This window comes from Varroa jacobsoni, unplaced genomic scaffold (genome assembly GCF_002532875.2).
Source record: "Varroa jacobsoni isolate VJ856 unplaced genomic scaffold, vjacob_1.0 scaffold_209, whole genome shotgun sequence".
NCBI lineage: Eukaryota > Metazoa > Arthropoda > Arachnida > Mesostigmata > Varroidae > Varroa > Varroa jacobsoni.
This window is the reverse complement of record NW_019213111.1, coordinates 156,931-178,951: the sequence shown is the minus strand read 5'-3', so window position 1 is coordinate 178,951 and position 22,021 is coordinate 156,931. Positions and strand designations below refer to the sequence as shown.

Here is a 22,021-nt window from a genome sequence, read left to right as displayed (position 1 = left end):
GCCAGACCCTACCTCAATGGACTTTTTCTTTCGAGGTTATGTGAAGGACCAAGTTCTTGGGCGATATTCGAGATACACGTGAAAGCACACGTTGCCAATACATGTAAGGAGATCAGTAGCTACAAAGGTGTGCGCTTTAATGAGTGTCTGAGCATCACGAACCGTTTGCGGCTGCGTTGAGTGTCTATAGGTCTAAATAGTGAGTGTTCTGACACCATTGTCATGGACAAACGGATCTAGAAAAATTTCATCATAATGATTATATTCATATTAATTATATCCATTATTGTATATAAATAACCATTAGCGTTCCTATTTCCGTCATCCCTTTACTAGGTTTTGTTATTCCCCTTTTCTACCCTATCAATCGTTCGCTAGAGTATCTGTGGCGTAAATTACTATCTACGATTCCAGACAGAATTTTTTGATTTATTGGCCTGACCATTAATTTTGTCTGCCTTGTAGAAGATCAGGACATGTTATGGCAACAATGAGCTTTTGTTATCCGAAGGCAAAACCTGGCCCGATCTACGAATGAGCTGTTTCATCAATTGTCGCTTTAAATTAGTTTCGAAGAACGCTTCAGCGCGTCCAAATGTACTGCTAAAACAAATAGAAATTAGCAAACATGTATAACATGAGATAATCCTTATCTTAACAGTTCAGCCATCCGTGCAAATCAGCGTTATAAACAAAGCTTACGTGTTGCGCGAACTTCTTGTTTCGGAAACGTGTCCTCCTGCGAACTCGCGTCAAAGTTGGAAGGCTCACCTTTAATGTTGCTCAATCAGGAGCTTGGAGTTGTATATTTTAGAGCCAGACACTGGAAAAGGTCCTGTGTAAAGAGGTATAGCTCATTCGAAATGAATGTTTACTTATACGGCCGATGAAATTGGAACGAATCCCGATAAAACAACTTTAAAATGTATAGTTCTCTCTGTTTAACGAACTCAGGCTTGCATTCTAACGGACGATAACTATGGCTGATACCTAAAAACGCTTCTATTGAAAGAACTTATGCTTGTTGTCCTTTTCGCTGTGTCATGGGTATTTGAAGCGTAAATGCTTTTCTATAGATTACATTTTAGAAAAAGGAAACCTATTCTGTAGATTTAAAAATTAAACATTTCTTCGGGGTTCTTCAAGTTGGCATCTAATATAAGCTTAGAGGGCTAAGAACTAGTCGAAAGTTGTAAGATCCCTGCAAATACAAGCTTCAATAAACTTGTTTAATTCCGAGTGAATTGCTGAGCCATTGTATATTTACTCGAAGTTAAAAAATATGTACAGACTATTGTTGCTATAACTTTTATACGTTTAAAACCAATTATTTGACTTACAGATGTTCTTGTAAATAATACGGTACAATTCAGTGATTTAATTAGCACTATAATACTGAAGATGTTTATTTCTCAACAAAAATATATGCGATATTGAATTGACCAATTGGTGAGTAAAGTATAATTCGTCGTCCTTCTGTACAGTTAAGGCATTCCGCTAGAACGAGTGGGCCAAGTAGTAAACAAAGTTCGGTCACTTGTTGTAAGTTACTGCTTTCGGCTATGAGCCCATGAAAGCTGGTTACTTGAGCTACATAAGGGAAATATTATTATATTTATATTAAAAAATAGATTACGTAAATCTATCTAGCTGTCTCAGCTCACGAAGCTGAACTGAAAAATATAGCAACCATTTACCTGCCTAAAAGGAGATGCGGAGAACATCACTAGAGTGAAGAAATTTTGAAGTATGCTTAAAAAATTCTAGTCGATCAAATACACCCCCGTAATCATGGCCAATGCCAATGATCGTGGTACACTCCATTCAACGGATTATGCAAAGTTTGAATAAACCTTCTGTACACGCTAGAATACATCGTCACCCAGAAGATAGACGTGTCGGTAACCCCACTAGTTCCTTTAAAGCCCAAGTGGATCAATACGCTGCGAGAGTTTATAAGCAAAAGGTGTGTATATACAATGAAGAAGCCGCGCCAAACTGGTCGCATATACATGGATACAATCATGGGGCCAATTAGTTATCATACGCAACATGTGGTCCAAGAAGTACCCAGGGTACTAGTGAGCTCGTTATTTTCGAGACCTCATATAGCGAGATTTTATACTTTTTTTACCATGGGCGCCAAGAATACAAGAATGGCTGGAGGATGTATCTTCGTTTCAACAAACAAATACATATAACAGCTGAATAAAATACTTAACTTTCGATCAACGATTAGCGCACCCTTTGCAAATCTCTGCATCGTTAGCTAGGGCCATTACACGATCTTTGAACGTATTTGGAACGAGTTAAGGTTTCCTATATATGCTATTTGTTTTCTATTCCTAAATTCGAGCTTCTTCGAAAGTAAGTTCCAGGTATGATAAGTTCTAATTGGCTATATTTGATCCCTTGTTCAGAAAAGCATGCTCCCGGTGCTTGGGCCCCGTCATCGAACGTCGGTGAAACGCGTTTAACTAGACAAATGTATACGCTATTCTGAGGCTGAGTCCACACGTGCATGCAACGATTATATCGTATATAACTTCATCGCTAGAGCAAAATGCAAAGACCTCACAGACGCCAAAAAACAGCCAGGTATATTTTGATTAAATATATATAGTTTGATAGAACATAGCTTCGAGCAATTCGCTGCGCATGGAGCTGCTGCCGATGCTATCCTGTATGAAGCTATGTTGTGCGCTGGCAGGGAACTGCTGTTGTTGTAGGGTGTTTCAGCCATAATAATTTCAGGCGGAGCGAGCAGATTGTTGGTAAAAAAAAAAAGGATTTTATATAAAAACATCAGCCTTAAAGGAAAGGTGTAGGAGCGTTGTTTGTGCAGAATGAAAAAGATATGGCTAAAATGTGCGTTTAAGATCCCGTTTCCCTACAAAAAAAGATTCAAAGTTGTAGCAGTTAAAACATCTCTGATCGTTACCACAAGTGCCGCGAGCTTGTCCATAATGTATGCTCTCCCACCTTTTTCGCTAGAAGTTGCCGTTTTAGAAATACTTGCAACAAACCAATTCCACAAGTATTCTTATATGTGAGCGTAACGCCTTTTTGCGCTGATGCTTGTCAGTGATACATGTTTTTATTTTAGGTAGGTGGGTAGGTGGGTAGGTGGGTAGGTAGGTAGGTAGGTAGGTGGGTAGGTAGGTGGGTAGGTAGGTGGGTGGGTGGGTAGGTAGGTGGGTGGGTAGGTAGGTAGGTAGGTAGGTAGGTAGGTAGGTAGGTAGGTAGGTAGGTAGGTAGGTAGGTAGGTAGGTAGGGAAGTAACAGATAAACCGACACAAGGAATAGTCCAATGAGGACGGCAAGGTCTAAGATAGCTCAACGAACTGCATTCTGTTTTTGTGTATTGGAAGACCATGTACATTACGAAACTGTTCATGGGGCCAGTGGTGTTATGGTTCTAATGATCTGCAATGAAAACATCATTTCTACTTAGTGTTCCAGAGGAATAACTAATAAACGCCGAGATAGTCTTCCGAACGTCGTCTTGCTTTTCATCCCTTTACCAGGTCTCCGCGAAGTCAGAAGGTCTTCTCGACATGCCCAAACCCTTCTTCGTATCGCTCGTTCGGCCGAAGTCAAATATGGAGTGGCAGATGAACAGTAAATAGAAAGACAACAAATTACGACGACTGGCGCATATAGGTGTCGGTCGCTGTCAATAGAAGCCAACCGCAGCCCTAAAGAAACTGTGCCTTTACTATCGGCGCAGCTTCAATTTTTATGCCCTATAAGTTTAAATAAATAAACAGGTCTGAAGTAATTATATAGAGCATATAGGTCAACTTGTTTGCGTGAGGTTTCTCTGATGTGAGATTCTTTTTTCTTATTGGAAAACGCATCACTTGAACAAAAACAAAATTCTTAACCCCTATTAAATCGTTGTAGCGTTTCAACGCATCGACCAGATTAGTGTAGCTGCATTATCATTAGAAATCATAATCACTTCTATTGGCAAACTTCAGTTTGAACACTTAACGGTATGTTTTGGAGGTAAATAAAAAAGGACTGAAAGAAGAGTGCGATATAGGGAGTAAACAAAAAGTGCGTTTTTGGTAGGGTGTAAAGAAATATATGGCTTAAATTATATGGCTGATATATTGTTAGCTTATTAAATAATTTAATAATAAGAATTTGAACTAATCTATTCCATTTTAGAAAGAGTAACTTACTGTCCATATTTACCCGACACGCTTTAGCCATTATGAGGTGATTTTTATAAAAAAAAAAGTCAAATATCCCGAAATGATAACAGTTTTTTTCCTGGTTAAATTGAATACAAAGTCTAATTAGTTTTAGACTTTGTAATTGTACCTTTTGTACTATAATATTTTTCTTTACTGGACTCGTATATTTACTGAGTATACAAATTTAAATATGGTCTGTTTTGTACATCCTCTTTTATTGTCGATCTATGATAAAATAATTCCATTCAGTTTTTAAAAATCAGTGCCTAGGCTTATCAGTAGGATTTAAGGAAAAAGGATTCAACTAATCTCACATCTGCATTTGGTGCAGGTTGCGAATTGTGACAACAAGTTGCAAGTACTTACATTTTCCAAAATATCTCGTTTTGGTACGGCGATCTGTTCAGAATAATCTGAACTGATAATCATAAAGAGATATAAGACATGTAACAGTATAATACTTAAGAAACAGGATAATCATAGACAAAAACGTTTCCATTTTTAGAATGGGACACATATTAGTTGATATACGTGACGTTGTAAACAGACGTGTCCCACAAAGCGTACCTTTCCATGTATAACAATAAATTTTACATGATGATAAAATTTCCTGATACCAGTCGAAGAAATATAATCAAGACAAAGTTGAAAATGCGTAGGGCTCATGTAACACTTCAACAGTTCCTATCAAAGTAAACGTACGTGCGTTAATAGCAGTGGCCACGTGATAGTGTACACGTACGCCAAAAATCTACAAAAACATACTTTTCTATGCATGAGTAAGGCTGTGCCGCTGTATCGCGATGAATCCATTTCGTCAGTGTCGCTTTTGGTGTCTCATCTATGCACGATACGTTCAGTGCTGTACCTGTTTAATGATGACCCCCTTTATGGAGCATCGATACTGGGTTCACGGAGGTTCGATTCGTTGTCGTCGTGCATGTGGCGGTTTAGGGTAGTACGGCTATATTACAATACCAGAGCACCGTCCAGTAGCAGAAGGGAAAAGTTCACCAATTTTAAAACAGAACTTAGTTTCGCGCCGCTCGCATATTCAAAGCATCTGAAATACGATTGAAATATCTGTTATATACATATTAAGTTGTCGAAAGGTTATTGACCCTTCTGTTGTGGCCTCACTAAGAGACCTGTCTGTAGGATTGCGTAATTGGCGTTGGTATTATTTGAAAGTTGGTATCGGATAGTAGTAAATAGTAGCGCTAACATTGTTGAATCTTCTTTCACAGTTAAGAAAAACAAGTGCCTGAAGAGAAGTAAAAATTCGCGATATTTTTGCATTTTACTACGACGATAGAGTTACGAGAACGGTTCAGGCCCGTGAAAAATTTGCATTTTTCAAAGAAACAGGCCAAAAATGATTTTGTTGCTCTTCGATTTCGAAATTTGGATAATTTCGATGTGGAAAATGCTTCTTGCAGTGGTCGACCTATTAAGAAATACACCTATAAAATTACTGCAAAAGCTAGATAAGAAACAGCTTTGAGCTGTTTGATGTGCTGGCTATGGAAAAGCCTTCGGGTCCCACGCGATTAACTCAGTCTACTCGATCATATTTCCATCTGCGAAACTCTACTGAAAGGCGACGAAATCGGGCCATTTTTTAAGCGGTAAATCACGAGTGATGAATAATAGATTGCATATAACAATAATGGACACATAAAAAAAATTAAAAAATGTACTTTACAATCTGTGGCGTCAAGTACAGATTGGCGCCAAAGGAGGTGATTCTATGCGTTCGATGGAATTAGATAAACATCGTGCATTATGAGTTACTGCCGCATGGTAAAATGACCAGCCGGACTTCTACTGTCAATAACCATAAGACATTGAAAAAAACCGACCAGAACCTAACGAGTAAAAAAGGGGTGGTCTTCCATCACAGCAATATGAACCAACATGCATCTTTAGCTATCTGGCAAAAGTTGAGAGAGTACAAATGGAAAATGTTAATGGAACCTCCGTGCAGCGCGGATCAGCGTCAGACTATCACCATCTGTTTCAGTTTTTGCACAGCTTCCTTAATGGAATTCACTTAGTTTTAATAGTGGAACATAAAAGTAACTTGTCACAATTTTTTCGGCAAAAAGCCACAGAGTTATACAATGGTGGAACTATGGGGTTTTTAGAAAGATGGCAGAAGGTCATGAATTCAAATGGCGCATATTTAGTTTAGTGTTATTATTTTAAAATGTAACAAAAAATATTTCTTTGAATATTGGTGTAAAAAATATCAACAACCCTATATATATATATATATATATATATATATAGGATATTAGATAATCACATCTGCCGTATATCGATGTATATTCGAAAGATCTGGCAGCACATATCGATTCTCTTTATTAAACGGCATCGTTTGAGCCTGGTGCCGTCTATTGAAACGGTGTGCAAGTTGTTCTTAGGGTACATGACACGCGTCTACTCTGGATTCAGTTCACCGTAGAGATGAATTCGTAAAACTTCGAGAAATCCCAAATTGAGCCGACAAGGCGCTGATTTTTAAGGCTGTCTCTAAACATATTAGGCTGTTATGAAGCTTATGAAACTAACAGTTTAACGCAAGTGTTTACTAATTTCGTCTGCTAATGGCGCGTGATGATTCAGTCCATTAAATAGCTTCGCACAGGTGAATATGTAAATACCTTGGAACAATCTACGCATGTATCGAACGGAGATAATGGGAAAACGTGCATTCTACTTAAAAACGTTTGATAGGTGAACTGGGTAAAGATGAGGCACCAAAAATTGCGCTCCGCGATATGCACAAAGCTGAGTTCAAATATGGCCATGTGATTATTCGTTTAATATTTATGCTTCTACCAAGACCGCTGAGGAACTAGAGCCTTAGGGGTGAGGCTGTATTTGAAAGGAGGCTACTAGATACTAGTAGATGCCTTAATGGACATTCGTGTTCATCGTGGCATTGACCGGCTTTATTACATTTAAAGTTGCAGAATGAAAACTACTTCTAGAATTGATACGATGTGCTGTTCTACGGCGGACCCTACTGATTTTGTTTCATATGAAAGACTTCTAGTAATCTGTAAAGCCTATCAAGAAATTTTTCAACAAAACGTGTTGATATTTATGTGCAGTTAGATCAGTTTGCAATGGATCGGTGAAATAGTCGACAAGGAGCCTCGTCTCGGCGGCCACTTCTTTTAACAAGTTTTTTTTTTTACTTAGCATGTCTAAAGTTACGATAATTTAGATTTGTTCTAAACAAACAGATGATGCGGAGCCATAAATGTCTTTATTTAGTTCGATTATAAGTCTGTCCACTTTATATCTACCCCCCACCGACTTTTCTTTAAAGTCGACATTTCGAGATTTTTACAGCTTTGAATTATAAAAGCAAACGTAGATAACCTACACTCTGAAACGACAATTGAAACTAAAATAGTTTCAGACTGTTGCCAGCGGTTTCCGAAAAGTGACAAAAAGTGTCTACTTCGATCTGGTAAGTTGTCGTTATTATTATTATCACTATCGGCGGTACTGATTCGACACTACTCGTGCCTTTCTTGGGAATCTTGCTATCAATAGAACAACTTGGTCTTTCGATTCTCCTATATAATTGTTTAGAAAATAGCTAACATGCATCGATTGGTGCCAAGCGACATCACCTGATTGGCCTTGGCTGAATTCTTTTGGTTAATTGGTAGTTGTTTCTTCTTTCGTACCTATTGACGAATACAAATGTCACAACTAATACCACTATTTTAATTACCGCAATAATAACCTCTTCGGTTTCTTTAGGCTTGGAGGCGTCCTATTACTTTCGAAAAGGGAATTAAACCGTTGAATGATTCTGTGTGTTGAGGGTGTCCCTCCTCCACATAGGCTGTCTCTCCCCCAACGTTAAGCAGCTCGTTCCTTCTCGCAAAGGCCCATACCCTCTCCACCTAAGTTGACCGTAACACGTGCGGCGCGCCAGGGATGCTGTGATCTCTGCAGACATAGTGCAACCATAAAGGTGTACAAACCTCACAGCATTACAGTTGTTGAGTATTGGAGAGGTAAAGGCCGTCGGCAGGTGATCTGAGCCTCTCTAGTGCAAAATTACACCCAAGGATATAGTACCTCTATAGCCATCTACTCTACATACTACTCTAATGGATATGGAAGGCAACTTACTTATACGATAACTGCGCGTCAAAGCAACTCAACGGGATTATATTTAGCGTTGGTTGAAAAAGGTAGGTAAGGAATCACTTATTCTGATGACAGCCTGACCATAAACGAAGTTGTTGGAGGTTTTTCGTGCCGAATTGCTATTACGTTATTTTACTACTACTAAACTAAACGGCAAAAACTAATTTAGTAAGGAGGATTTCTGTTCTTTCGTTTAGACTCGCTGATGGGAAAAATCTGAAACGATCCGAGGCGGGAAGGCTACCTGTGCAGAGTCATGTGGCCTGAATGTCCACGTGCTCGACATTATTATTACTATTAATATCAAAATAGTATTATTAATATAGCTGTTTAACCAAGGAGATATATCGGTATCATAGATAGCGTGGTGATCTGCTGTGTCAATACTTCGTTTGTGACGTTTGCATATTGTCGGCACATTTTGTTCTCTTCGGAAAGTTTTGCGAGGTATATTTTACACTGGTGGAACGCCTTCGGCCACTTACTTTTTGTTAGCTTTCAAAATCGTTTCGAATCGAGGTAAGAGGTTGAACAGAGTGATGGCTCGAAGGCCTAAGGCGCTAGATTCGATCCGCAGCAGGACGCTGAGTGCCTTTCTGAAATTATTAGGGTATTATTATTCAGTTGTTATCCAATGAAGTAAACTGACCTTCCTACCTGTGGAGAATGAATCTTGGCGGATTAATACGCATGTGTGTATCGTGTCAGGTCGATGCATATACAGTTTCGCGCTTCTAATCTTCCATACGCTCACAGTTGGGTTTTATGTACCCGTGGAGGGACCGCTGGCTCTAACGGGAACGCTAGTCCTATTCAGTGAAGCTATTGTTATTGTTTCGCCCAGATTATGAAATATAGGCCTTACCTTAGACTCCAAAGAGGACTTTGTGGAAGGCAGGAACAATTTATTTCGAATTGATCCAATGTGGAAGAATTGTGAAAACGTTCTGCGTATGGTATGTACTGTATAGCTAAAATGTACAAAATTGATTTTATAATGAGTTTTTTTTTGGGAAAAGGGCTTAAAAAGATTTTCATGTCAAGCCAAGTGTCTTCTCTAGGTCTAAGACGCTATTTCTAAGCTTAGAAAACCTATTTTGAACAGCAATTTCAATTAGAGAACAATTGTCGTCCACATAATATTAATCTTGGCTTCCTAATTTCAATGCAAAACGAATAATAAGCACCAGAAATTTTATTTTCCCATTTCTAGAGTTCGGACTCAAGGTAACACTTGTGACCCGCACCAAACCATGACTGAGTTCAGAGGTCTGTAAAGCAAAAAAGGCGTGTCAGCGATATACTTCCAGCATGAACAAAGAGGTCGTTGGAAGAACTTTTTCTACGCAACAACCTGATATATCCATATTGAACCTTTAATGCATATCCTTTTGTTGTATTAAAAACGTATCTGGCAGTGAGTACACACCTCTAACAATGACTATAATAGACACACATGTTAAATGCAGGAAACCTCTTGCTTACAGTGTTTATTAAAACATCTAATCTACATCGATGTATAAATGATTAGGGGTTTTGTCGATAATTTCAGCTTAGTTAGCTTGTCTTATAGGACCTATACACAACGATCAGAAACAATTTCAGAGTTGAATCCGAGCTAAATGATTAGCTTGCTCAGTGCTTCCATCCTACCATACGTGCCGCACGAGGTCGGCGGTTGTCAGTAAATTCCCGAATTTCCAACATTAACCGCTTACCTAGCTACTTATGTATGTACATACAGATGATTGCTACTATCACCCCGCCTGTTATCATGTTGACAACGTGCCGACACAATCCTGCCAGCGTAGAATAATCAGCAAATGAGTTCTTAGTATCGTATCCGCAGAAGTGGGCGACGCAGTAGCTGTCGCGGACCATAGGACCGCAGAACATTTCCGGTATTCTCTCGCCTAGCCTGCACAGTTCGAGCCCATAACTGTCCCAGGGGTAGCCTGCCCTTTGTAAAATGGCATTTCCAACGAAATATGGTTCCTGTGGTGTGCGAGACTGCACAGATGAGGTTCTTCTGGGTGGTCTTATTTAATTTTTCATTCGAAATAATTTTTTCCCTTGTGAATTTTTCAAGGCAGAACATTTTAGATGTTAACGTGGTCCTTCGACTTCGGCGAGCATTAGCGTCCTCGGCGTGTGGTTCAATACGCAAATGGGCACGGGAAGATAAAGCTGTGTAGGATATGTTGGCTTGCCGTAAGCCTTCGAAGATAGTTCGTCGAAGTTTGATGGACCAAGTAATAGCAAAGAGAACGATTCGACGAATGAGAGGCGGACTAACGGAGAAACCGGTGATACGAGTGAGTCTTCGCCACACAATAGTCGGGCCTCTCGGGATGTTCTACCGGAGCAGATAGCCATTTGCAAGTGTGTTGGGACACCACATCCGCAATGGCCAAATAACGAGTCATAATTAACTAAAAATGCCGTGTCAATGGTTGTGTTAATCGTAACGAATCATCAAATAGATGTTATGTGCTACTTTATTCTATTAGTTGTCATCTTTGAACTAGTATCTTAGCTTTATCTGATAAAATCGTATCTCGACTGCCTATCTATTCAAACCTCTATTCCGCATATGAGGCGCATTCCTTGGCGCACTTCAGCTGCAACGCGTGGGCCTTCTGCCAGCATCCCTTGTCCATGTACCACTGGATAACACGTAAAAGGCCCGTGCAGCAGCAGCAGCTATGTCACCCGGGGTATAACCTGGTCCAACCCCGCTAGACGGAAACAAGTCATGGGCGGTACAATTTTACGAGTCGAATTGTTACGAAAAGACACTTATGCGATTAAGACGTCCCCAGCAGTACCCCAAGCGCTAAGATGCTCTTGTTTTGTGAGATCGTTCCTCATTTCAAGCTGTTGAAGTTGTTGCTGGCGCCTTTTTAAGTGTTTTATTGTTTCGCCTTTTGTAGCCAAATTTTATCCCAGCGAACTTTCGAGCCGATGCAACCCTTTCGTCGTCTCCTGATGGTCATAGAAGTGTTATAAGTGTACCTAAATCGAATAACGCAACATCTTTATCGATCATAATGAGCATCGTTTTTCTATGTTAGAAGGTGTTATCATGAAGAAACATACATCCAAAAAACGTTAAAAAACTTAGGTATTTGTTTGAGATTTTCTTTATTAGAAAAAAAAAACTGCCACCGAGGTTGGTAATCGCTTGCACACAATATTTAGCCAACGCTCTGTCTTTCTGGATCAGAGTTTTGTTTACATTTCTAATTTACCATCATAAACTAGTAATTATCATTTATCGCTCTAACTGTTCCCCTACGCGCTACATGTATAATTAAATTGAAAATTTGCATCCAGTGACACATGTACCTCAGTTAGCTCGATTTCTGCTAAACACTTTTACACACATCGATATAATCCGTTAGAAACAATGATGTATTATTTTAAGTTCAGTGGTCTTCAATCAACGCAAACAATTGGGTACTGTCTAATCGAACCCAGTATTTCTTAGCTGTTAATACAAAGAGGCAGGCTGTTCTACACAAGTCTAGACCTTTATTGATCTTTATATAGATAGCTATATTTTCACATATAGCATTATATTTTACTGATTAGGTAGCTGGCCAGCAATAGTTAACGCTTCTCGCATAATCAATCGAAGCCTTAAGACGTAACTAAGCAGCCTATCACTGACACCGTTGCAAAAAGTCAGAAGCAGCCCTGATTACACTCTCAGGCAGCACTGATCCGCAGAGCTGAAAGGGCGAACGTATTCTCTGTTGTGGTAAAAAGGCAAGGAATACATTGAAACTATAGGACCGATATAACAATTTTCTAACGGAATCGACATACGAATACATCAGGTCGCATCCTGTTTAGTGGTTAAATAGCCGATTGAAGTCACGACACGCCATCCACGGGCGTCAATGTTAGAAGGTTACGGTGGTTATTTTCGACCAGCTAAAGAAAGATAAGGGGATAGGACCTCCTGAGATGTATGCTTAACTTATTATCCGATAAATAGCCAATTTCCTCCACTTTTTAAAATATTGTTAGTTTCGTATTCCGTCGCATGAAATCAATTCCTAGTAGCCCCTATGCTAGTCAATGGTGCGAACGTACACGAGATTTACACATGTGTTATATTGTATCTGAGGTTATTCTCAAAACAAAACGTAAAGGTTAGACAAATGCAGGGGAGTGCATGAACTAGCAGTATGGTCCTTCACATACACTTGAGATAGAATTCCATCAATACACGTAACTAGGCTCAATTGAATCTAGTAGCTTTTGATTAGTAGCATAATTTAACATTATATTTCAACCAATTGCAACATCTGGCGTTACGTCGTAGTAACAACGAGTCATTCACGGATTCATTATGTTTTCTTTATAGATTAAGGCTTTCTAGACTTAAATAGACATACTTCAAACTAGGATTTGCACTTTAACTCTCAAGTTTGTGTCGTGGATATTGGAACACTAGGCGCCATCATTAGCGTATTAGAAGTGCAAGTTAATGCAGAGTTATTCTATCAGGACACGAAAAAAGCGTCTAAAGGTGTTGATGCTGCATGCTCGCCGTTGTGTTCATGCAGTAATAATGATCATAGAAACTACAAGCTGGTCTTCAAGTACCACAAGCACTTGAAATTCCTAAACTGTAAGAGGACCACCTATATCTACCAACAAACACTTCTTCATTATGGGACAAACGTGTACTATTCCTATAATCTCCTATATCGTATAATTTCCCTATAGAAATCAATAACAAACGGACGTCGTTGTCTCTCATCACTACCATTTACGAAGAACGAACTCAGTGTTCGGTTCGTTCATGTCCCTGGGAATGGTCCGACTACAGAATGATTTCCACAAATCAAACAGAATACCTGAAGCCTAACAGTGTTTCTTCGATCGACGGCAATGCACCCCCAGAATGCATATGCTCTACATATACGTTATTGAGGAAAGCATACAGAATAAGGGATATCGGCAATGAAACGCGCTTTCCCTGTTCCCCTTCATACGCGGTTTTTGTTGTATCGCTGTAGCCGTCATTGGCGTTTGCTCAACAACAGGTTCGTTTGCTTAAAGCACACCTACGATATTTGACGTTAGCCTCATCAGTACTACCCCAAATACCATCACTCTCGTCTCCGGCCGAAATCTTTCGAGTTTTTCAACGCCTTTTATCACTCGTGATTTCGGTATAATGCTCTGTCGCTTTCAGCAACGACAGCCACTTGATAAGACGTGAGCAGACTCTCGCTTTCGTAGTGGTCGATTTAATATCGATTTTTAGCATAGTCTTGAGTGCATTTTTAATGATATCACATAATTTTATTTTAGCACACTTAGCTATCGAACTTCACCAAGGGATTGGGCCTAAAAGTTCCATGTCGAGATAGATACATGCAGTGCAGTATCGATCGTTTGTGTTAGTTCCGTCTCTAAAAGTTAGAACGTAAACAAATCCTTAATAGTACACGCTTTTTTGGATAACTTTAATGAAAAAAGGCATTCAGTGCATTCACTTTCGGGCCCATTTTCGTTCTTACAAGATGTTACTTTGCGCAGAAAATAGATGCACCTGCCGAATATTAGTAAAATAATCGGTATGTATCAACCAGGGTAGAAGCTAAATTGCACGAAAAAATAAAATATACGATTATGTTTTTTCTGCTGGTGGCGCTAATAGTGGTACATTTTTTTTTACATTCGGCATTTGTAGTAAATTTCCATTTCATTTCTTAATAAAATGTAGTAATATAAGGATTCAGTAGTCATTATGTTCAGTGTCGAAGAAATGGATTTTGCGATCTTAGCTTAATTTGTCTTGGAGCCATTACACTCCAAATCGCTTACCGAAGCTAATGGTTCAGACATCCATAATCGTCTCCACTAGTCGATTGAAAACAGAAACCAAGATCATCTGATGAATTACTTGAAACCCTACTTTCCATTAGATCAGTATGATTTTTCAGTACCGCGCTAATAGCTGAGACGTCTTAAAGCGGAGCGCCATTTTTTATAAGGAATAAGTCCTTGGAATAAGCTGGCCCTACGCTCTGTCGATTAGAGGTCCTGGAATAGGATTTTATACCCAACAAGACGCTGTTTTCCCACCTCAAGCAAGCATTGGCGTAGTTTTAAACGCACTTAAAGCCCGTACTGTATCGCTTAACGACGCCCCGTTGAATGGCATCTGTAGAAGAAACCGCTTGATGAGAGATACACAAACACTAGGAGTAACCGGGATAATTATACCCATGGGTATTACTATTATTGTGGTATTCGTCTCGGCCTGGTTCAAGGGGCAGAAGTGCCCTCTTGGCCTGAAGTCTTTAGGCAGGAGAGCAGACTTCGACAATATAGCTGAAGCTTTTCATCATGGTGGATGATGCTCCGCACAACACCGTCAGCAGATTTAATTATTATTGCATTCCCTTAGATATTAACGACTACGCGACGTATACCTGTAGAAGACCTCCAGATGAAGAGCACTTCAAATGCTTTTCATTTTGATAGCTATCACAGCTAATTGCGCTATATCTAGTACTATTTATTAGTTGAACAATTTAATGAAACGCCTATTTCATGTTTAAGCGTTGCCTCACCCCAAAAGCCTATTGTAACTCAATTGTCCAGATTCAATCTCGTCGCGAGTTTAGCGGCAACCTTCCACACTATTGAGGGTAATAGCTAGAAACAGGGCTAGGTGTCCATAACGAAAATTTACACATTAACCTTTTGAAGATCAAAAAAATCTTCGATCCACGACCTTGGATTGAGACTCTCTCCCTCTCGCGTTTCAGAATGTTATTAACATCGCTGTGAAAGAGCACCCGATATGCAAAAGTCTGATGGCATTAGATGGATATTGAAAAGGTAAAGTGTGGCGCGATAAAATTTCTTCGTGCTCAGACGATCGCTAGAGGGCGTCGTGTTCCGTAAGACGGTACCACTAGATTACATTAAGATTAGAGTTTCTCTGAACCTATTCCGCAGCTTTTAAGAAAAGAGAAAAACGGTACCGGTAATAGTATGAACCCGCTTAATAATATACAAAGCATACAGTGAAAAGGTTAACCTTTTTATCATTTCTAGGTGCGTACGCTGAATTTGATTGCGGAGGTTAGTTTCCAATAATTGAAGTTTGTGCCTTAGTGGGTCATCTGCCGCGCCACCAGCGGTTCTTTACGATGCTCGAATCTCTGGAGGATACGTTTGCCAAATTTAGAAAATGCACCTAATTTCATATATAGCTAATTCGCCAGGCTCTGGTGATGAGGATTTTACTTTGTATGATTTTCAATGAAAAAGTGCATTTAAACAACTAAATACTGACGAGTAATGGGACAAGGGTTGCATGTGAGAACAAAACTCTAAGGTCCGAAGTCAGGCTCTTTTACCCTAGGATAAGTATGACCCGAAAGAATCGTTGTACTGCTGGGTTTACTCACATAGCTAATTACCCACTATATGTTACTCATCATCAATATGCTTATCTATATCATCGTTTACTGCACGAGCGTCGTCAACAAATGCTATTATTATTATTATTATTTATTACGAGCGATCCTACGTCTGAGACAGAGTTTCAGACGAAGAAGGCCTTTCGTTGTATACCTCCCAAAAGTATATCCGAGTCAAAAGAATCCGTTTGTACTGCTTCATATATTAGTAGGTCGACGTGGAGCGGCTAGACTCCTGGGTTAGGAAAGCCAAGGGTTGCTGGCTCAAGCCTCAGACTAACCATATATATTACATTCGTTAAATAAAGAAACGACAAAGCGCTATGTAAACTAATAAGAATTGATTACTCCCATAGTCAGGTCCAGAATGCTATATTAATACTGTTACAATGTTTCTATGAAAGAACGATCACAGTGCTGAACTCCTCCCTCAATGGGCAGTTCCGCTTGCGATATCGTTAATATTGAACACAAAGGCTAAATAATTGATGTACTGCATGGAGGTCATGGCGACGTCGGTACAAGAAGTTTTTAAAGAGGTAATTATTTTTTGATCAAATGCTAACTTTATTGACTTCGACGATCGTAACAAGAATTTATATCGTCACTATCTTGTCGCTTATCGAGGTACTTGCATAATTTATTCGCGAGTGGTAAGTTCCATAAAAGACAAGGCAGTGGTTTCCAGTATCTACTGTATTGTAGTATCACTGTGTTCCTTCCGGTTAAGACAAGTATTTATTGTGTTAAGTGTATTGGCATCTCTGATTTGCTAAAAATCCATGTGAATTTTTGTGGTCTATATATAGTTTGGTGGAAAAAAAAACTGAAATGAACAACGCATTGTCCCGATTGGTTACCAGAATAATTTTTCTATCGTTTAGGGATCTGAATCTGTTACTTCCAGTTTACTATATATTATCTTTCGGTTTAGTCACCGAATGCACCTAAATTTAGCACAGCTTAGCACAGTGGCTATAGCTTATCCTTCAAGAAATTTTGTTATTATTTTTTAAGGACCCTTTCCCGTAGCCAGCTCCTATACATATTTAAAAGCTTCGAGGCCACATTGAAGCGGTCACGTGCACGCAACACAGCACTTGTCTGGACGCTATTCCGAGCATAGACGATAATTTCAACAGGCGCAAATCGGATACGAAAGAGAGAGAAGGAACGAAGACGGCAAACGATTAGGGGGAAAGATTTGTTCCGTTAACGATTCTGGACCCATAGCCAAAACTGCGGGTACCTTTCCCATTGTAATCTTTGGGCAAAACTGTTCTATGGCGTATGACCCTTCCTTTCCGGTTAGATCTTCCGATGCACAGATCGATATTGCCGCTAAGTTGATCTAAACTACGATAGACGCATATATGTCTGCTTGGTCGAATGCTCACAGACACCGCCTTCTAATGGCGGAAATAATTATCGGAATGAAATCTCTTTTTCCGCGAGATTCATACATGTTATCCTCTGGCCTTTTTAGTCCATCTATATAATTTTTTCTTAGCAAATGAACTTGCCAATTTTATCTATTACGTAACAACTGCCAAACAGGTGGTGGTCGCTGATCCTGCTGGCAAAATGGTCAATGGGATGTACCTGCGGGTATAGAGTTTGAGATTATTCAATAGAGTCTAATTAACGCTGATTTACGGATTGGACCTAATATAGTAACAAAAGGACTGACCTCCATTTTTTACTATTTTGGAAAATCTGCGGTACGTATCAAATGAGATTAGGCAAAGTGTAATAACCCAGCACGATCCTTAACGAATGTTCAGAGCGGAAATATGGTACGATGTTCTCTAAACGGTCATTTGTATGTCTATTAAATAGTTCATTATTATTTCAATCACATCCCAGCATTGTATGCGAACTTTATTCATTAATTCAAGTAGGAATGAGATCTGCATGTCCTGGAAAGGTCTGGGTACCCATTTGACTTGGATGTGGGCTTTAACATGAACGTGTAAGAACAGTCCGCTTGTACGATCAAAATCATGAAATAACTTTGTAGAAAGACTGCTAAAAATGATATGTGAAAGCTCTTGTATACTCAGGAGCAAACATTTAAATAAAATTCCGGAAATAATTAAATGAATATGCAGGAAAATTAAACCATAAGTTTTATGTTATGTATTGGCGTACGATAACTTTCTCAATATGTAAGTTCACCTTTCAATCTATTATGTGATTATTTAATTGCATCAATTCGGTTACGAAACATACCATTGCAGCTGAGGAGAAGTTTCGTCGGAAAACGTTAAACATTCGAATAAGCCCCCATTACACTTTCACGAAAATGAATAGCACCAGAACAGACGGGTTTAAAAAAAGGCAAAAAATCGATCTTAAATGTGTCTACGATTTGGGTATGACCGACACATCTACGCGGAAAAACCATTTCAGGCCATGTTCACCTATTAAGGCACATCTTCTACCACTTTCTTAAAAAGAGCATTTTTCTACCTAACCAACAGTCTTTGCTCTTAATTTTTTGTCTCGTGTTTCGAAAATCTGTGAAAGTAAACGTAGAAATAGACCTCAAAATCTCTCATTGACTTTTTCTGTTTTATCGCCTAGCTCTGCATAATTCATGATCTACTAAAGACAGAGTCTATTGGACATTATTATCTATCACCCTTGGTATTGATAAATAGTACTTATTGAATAATGGTATTCAGCTATATACGGGCACCTTTATTCGAACAAGCAAGTGCTGCAAAGAGCCGTATATCAAGATTTAGGTATCTCGCACTTTCTTTTCTAAAATACAGACACTACAGAAACAGTGGTACGTCAGCTCAGTGGGTATTACGCTTTCACCCTTTCAGCTGATCAATATCTACTTCAATGGTTTAGAAGTTGTCTCTACCGATTCTCGTTAGTACAGATATTGTCTCGATCAATGGCATGGATATTACACGACAACTATTCCACGATGCTTTCGATGATTTCTTTTATAATGTACAACATCAAAATTTGTGGCTACCAATCTTTATCCATCGCCGATTCGAGCAGACTTAGAAGAGGCGCAAGGCTCTCAGTCCACGGACATATGCATACACATCGTAGAACCTAAATATCTGAGTACCACTCTCCGCGCACCATAATCCGTTCCCTGTAACCTTCGTCTAAAGAACCTGGATTTCTGCTATGTCAACGTGCTAAAATATATTAGGAGCCAAATTTCAAAATGAAGAATCCAGTCTACTCTTAGAATGGGACCGCTCCGCTTATCCGTACGCCATTAGAACTGCCACTAAACGCTGTAATCGATTTTTTTTTTAATAGGCCTGTAATAAAAAGGGACTTACGATAGCGTCGATTACTAGTCTCCGATGGGCTACGAAAGACAAAATAAGACGTTAATGGAGATCAACCGTGCGATGCCACAATTAACGAGGCCATCAAGGCTTACCTAATTATTTAAAGCGTCAACGCTGTGCTGCGATAATGCGTTTTGTATAGCAGCGTATGCATAGTAGTCTTAAACAAGGATGAGCTCGAGTTCTAATCGGAGATGAATACTCAACCTTTCATTACTAATAATTATATTATTATAATAATATTAATAATTATAAAAACCAGGTTGAATATGATAATATAACAGAAAGTCCGTCCTTCGAGTAACCAGCAAAGCCTGACATTGTACAACTGTATAGATTTAGATCAATAGTGTTCTATTGAAGAACACCGAACAACATATATAATTATTAAAAGGTCCATTCGTTTCCTATTTATTGGCAGGTCTGATCCGGAGATAGCTATAATTGTTACTACTGCTGCCGAACCACTTGACTTGTATCAGCAGCTCCGCCCGTAAAGTACGAACAGATCTCCGCTGTTCCTTAATTTTCGTTGTCTTTTTGCTTTTCGCTGTTTTATGTTTCATAGCTGGAAATGGCTCCCATTCGAAACGGTTTCATTTGTTACGCAGCTCTTTGTCCCTGCTCCAGTAGAGCGACACCAGGTTCTTCAGGCGCCTTTTTCCAGCTGCTCGTGGCTGTTGTTGTTAGCGTTGCCGTTGCTATTGTTGGCCATTGCTGTGGCCAGTCCTTCGATAGATACGTTCGTCGATTTGGGTTTCCAAACAGCCCAGCAGCGAACACTGCGCTCGCGTAGCCTGTCTGTAAAAAGCAATGTCATCTAGAACATCAGCGCAGACATCGAAAGGGCCCCCTTCTCTCTATTTCCTCTCGTCCGCCAGCCAGAAATCGGAAGTAGCAAACAAACGCAGAGGCGACTGTAGAGAACAATGGGTCGGAGAATAACGCACCGACACGGCCGAGTCTCCGAATCAGCATGCCTCTATGCCCTGAAGTGCTTCACGTAGAAGCGCCCAGCTCGACCAGGGACGCTGGCCGAACCTACGGTCGTAGTAGCTATCTCAGCATTGAGGCGCCGATCGAAGACATAACGAGACAGCGATGTGGTAGCGACTGACGACGACTCCGGCGCAGGATGTCTGACGGGGGCTATGTCACAAAAAACACGTTTCCACTGTGCTAACTGCTGTTCGGTAGGTGGCGCTATTGTAGGGAATGGCGTCTACGACAGTAGAATAGAGAACGGGCGGACGAAGGAAACAGCCCCGTTTTAGAGATGGAACGCAGGTCGGCATGCCCCAGAAAAAGTTTACCTCAAAAAGGGTCACTTGGTGAAACAGCGAATAAATCAAGGGATCAAGCAGAGGTAAGCGATGTCGGTCTTCAACGATGGTTCGAAGGTGCATAATGATGATGGGCCTCCCGTGTTAGCCACAGTTGCAGCCTTACTTTCCCTAGCTTACTCGGAGGTTGCTATTGCATATCTCTGCAGCAGTTGATTCCCACTTGAGGCAAAGCTTTTAAAAGTACAGATCATTTCATGTCAGTCAAGTGTTATAGGTTTCGTATGATAAATAATAATTAGTAGAAAGCAATATGTACGAAAGTACGAACCCATTTTAAAATACAGTTTCGTGCATATTTTCTTGTGTACATTGTAGGACTTCCATCCGTTGTAGAAGTAAAACTCTTTGGTTACTAGCTACTCTTTTTATGAGTACAATTTGCTACGGTTTAATTAAAGTATTAAACTGTTGCCTTCTAAGTTCATAGCTTACCACTTTCGCTATGTGCGTCCAGTCGTCGATTGCAAGCTGTCGAGCGAACTTCTGTAGCTGAGAAGGGTTCGACCCAGGGTTGTTACTTGGCCACGGTGCCATGTGCTGCTTTTAACTGGTCCTGATAAAAGTATATATCTGTGCGTTGACCCAGATTCAAACATCAAGTGCTGAAATGAACTCGTGCAAATTGCAGGCTCCTTCGTTAGTGTCCCATTTGCTCTTTAGCCATTGGCTGATTCCTGCATAGCCTCGTTTACCAATTCAAATTTGTTTAACCTTCGAAATTCGGTTGCGTATCCCTCTATCACGCAGGCGCATTGTCGCCACTTGCATCTCAAAGCGTTCTGTTTACGCTACGTTTTGTGGCCCGCCGATTTGTACAGCCGTGATGGTAATAAACCCAAAGAAGCTTACTTCTATCGGAACTACCAGCTCTTTTCTCTACCCGTTTCTGTGCCATCGAGTGCGTTCTTTTTCGACCTCTCTCAAGCTGACTGTCGCGGTCGGAAACTATTTAAAGCTAAGTTTAATTTAACAAACATCTTTGTATCAAAGGTGGGTTGCCATCGAGAGATGTGTGTCATGCTAGTTGTTGTGTTTTATGACAAAAAGCCAGTTATATAATTGTAGGTGTCAATGAATACATATCCATGTAGGGTTTGATTGTCAACGAAATGGGTACCAATATTTAGAAATATGAATGAACCACGTCTGGCGCAACCACGATCATATATGTCTACCCTTAACAAGCAGTTTAATCGCTCAACAAATACATATCTAAGCAGAGATTACTTATTACAAATAACTGCGTTTTCCAAGAGCAATCTTATTTTTTTTCCTTCTGAAATCCACAGACTGTAGAACAGCAATAAGAGAATTTCGAACCTCGGAAGGTGTCTTTCATCGCTACACCTGTTTGTCTTAGCAAGTTCGATATTTGCAAAAACTCTATGTTTTAAGCATTCTCATGAATCACTTAACTCTACCGCGTATTGATCCGTGTCTGTAGCGGCTTTACTGAGCGTTAAGCAGGTGAGTGCCGTATGTTCCGTATGTTTCGGACCAAA

The 22,021-nt window shown here is 39.8% G+C and overlaps 1 protein-coding gene and 1 long non-coding RNA gene across 6 annotated transcripts in view; both read left to right on the top strand.

Moving 5' to 3' along the window:
• The first annotated feature begins 2,418 nt into the window (after positions 1-2,418).
• Positions 2,419-3,793, top strand: LOC147753818 (uncharacterized). The gene is made up of 2 exons (XR_015316028.1): positions 2,419-2,598; positions 3,455-3,793. It is a non-coding gene; the product is annotated as an uncharacterized LOC147753818 (long non-coding RNA).
• Positions 3,794-8,190: 4,397 nt separating this feature from the next.
• The window catches only part of LOC111273656 (uncharacterized), a 48,454-nt gene continuing 34,623 nt past the window's right edge, over positions 8,191-22,021 (top strand). For 2 of the 5 annotated variants that reach the window (XM_022855454.2, XM_022855449.2), the window contains exon 1: positions 8,191-8,428. The gene's annotated coding sequence lies outside the window, so the exon portion shown is untranslated. Of the gene's footprint in view, positions 8,433-18,537; positions 20,540-22,021 lie in introns of those variants that run through there. The other 3 variants (XM_022855453.2, XM_022855447.2, XM_086973561.1) reach the window with 2 other exon arrangements.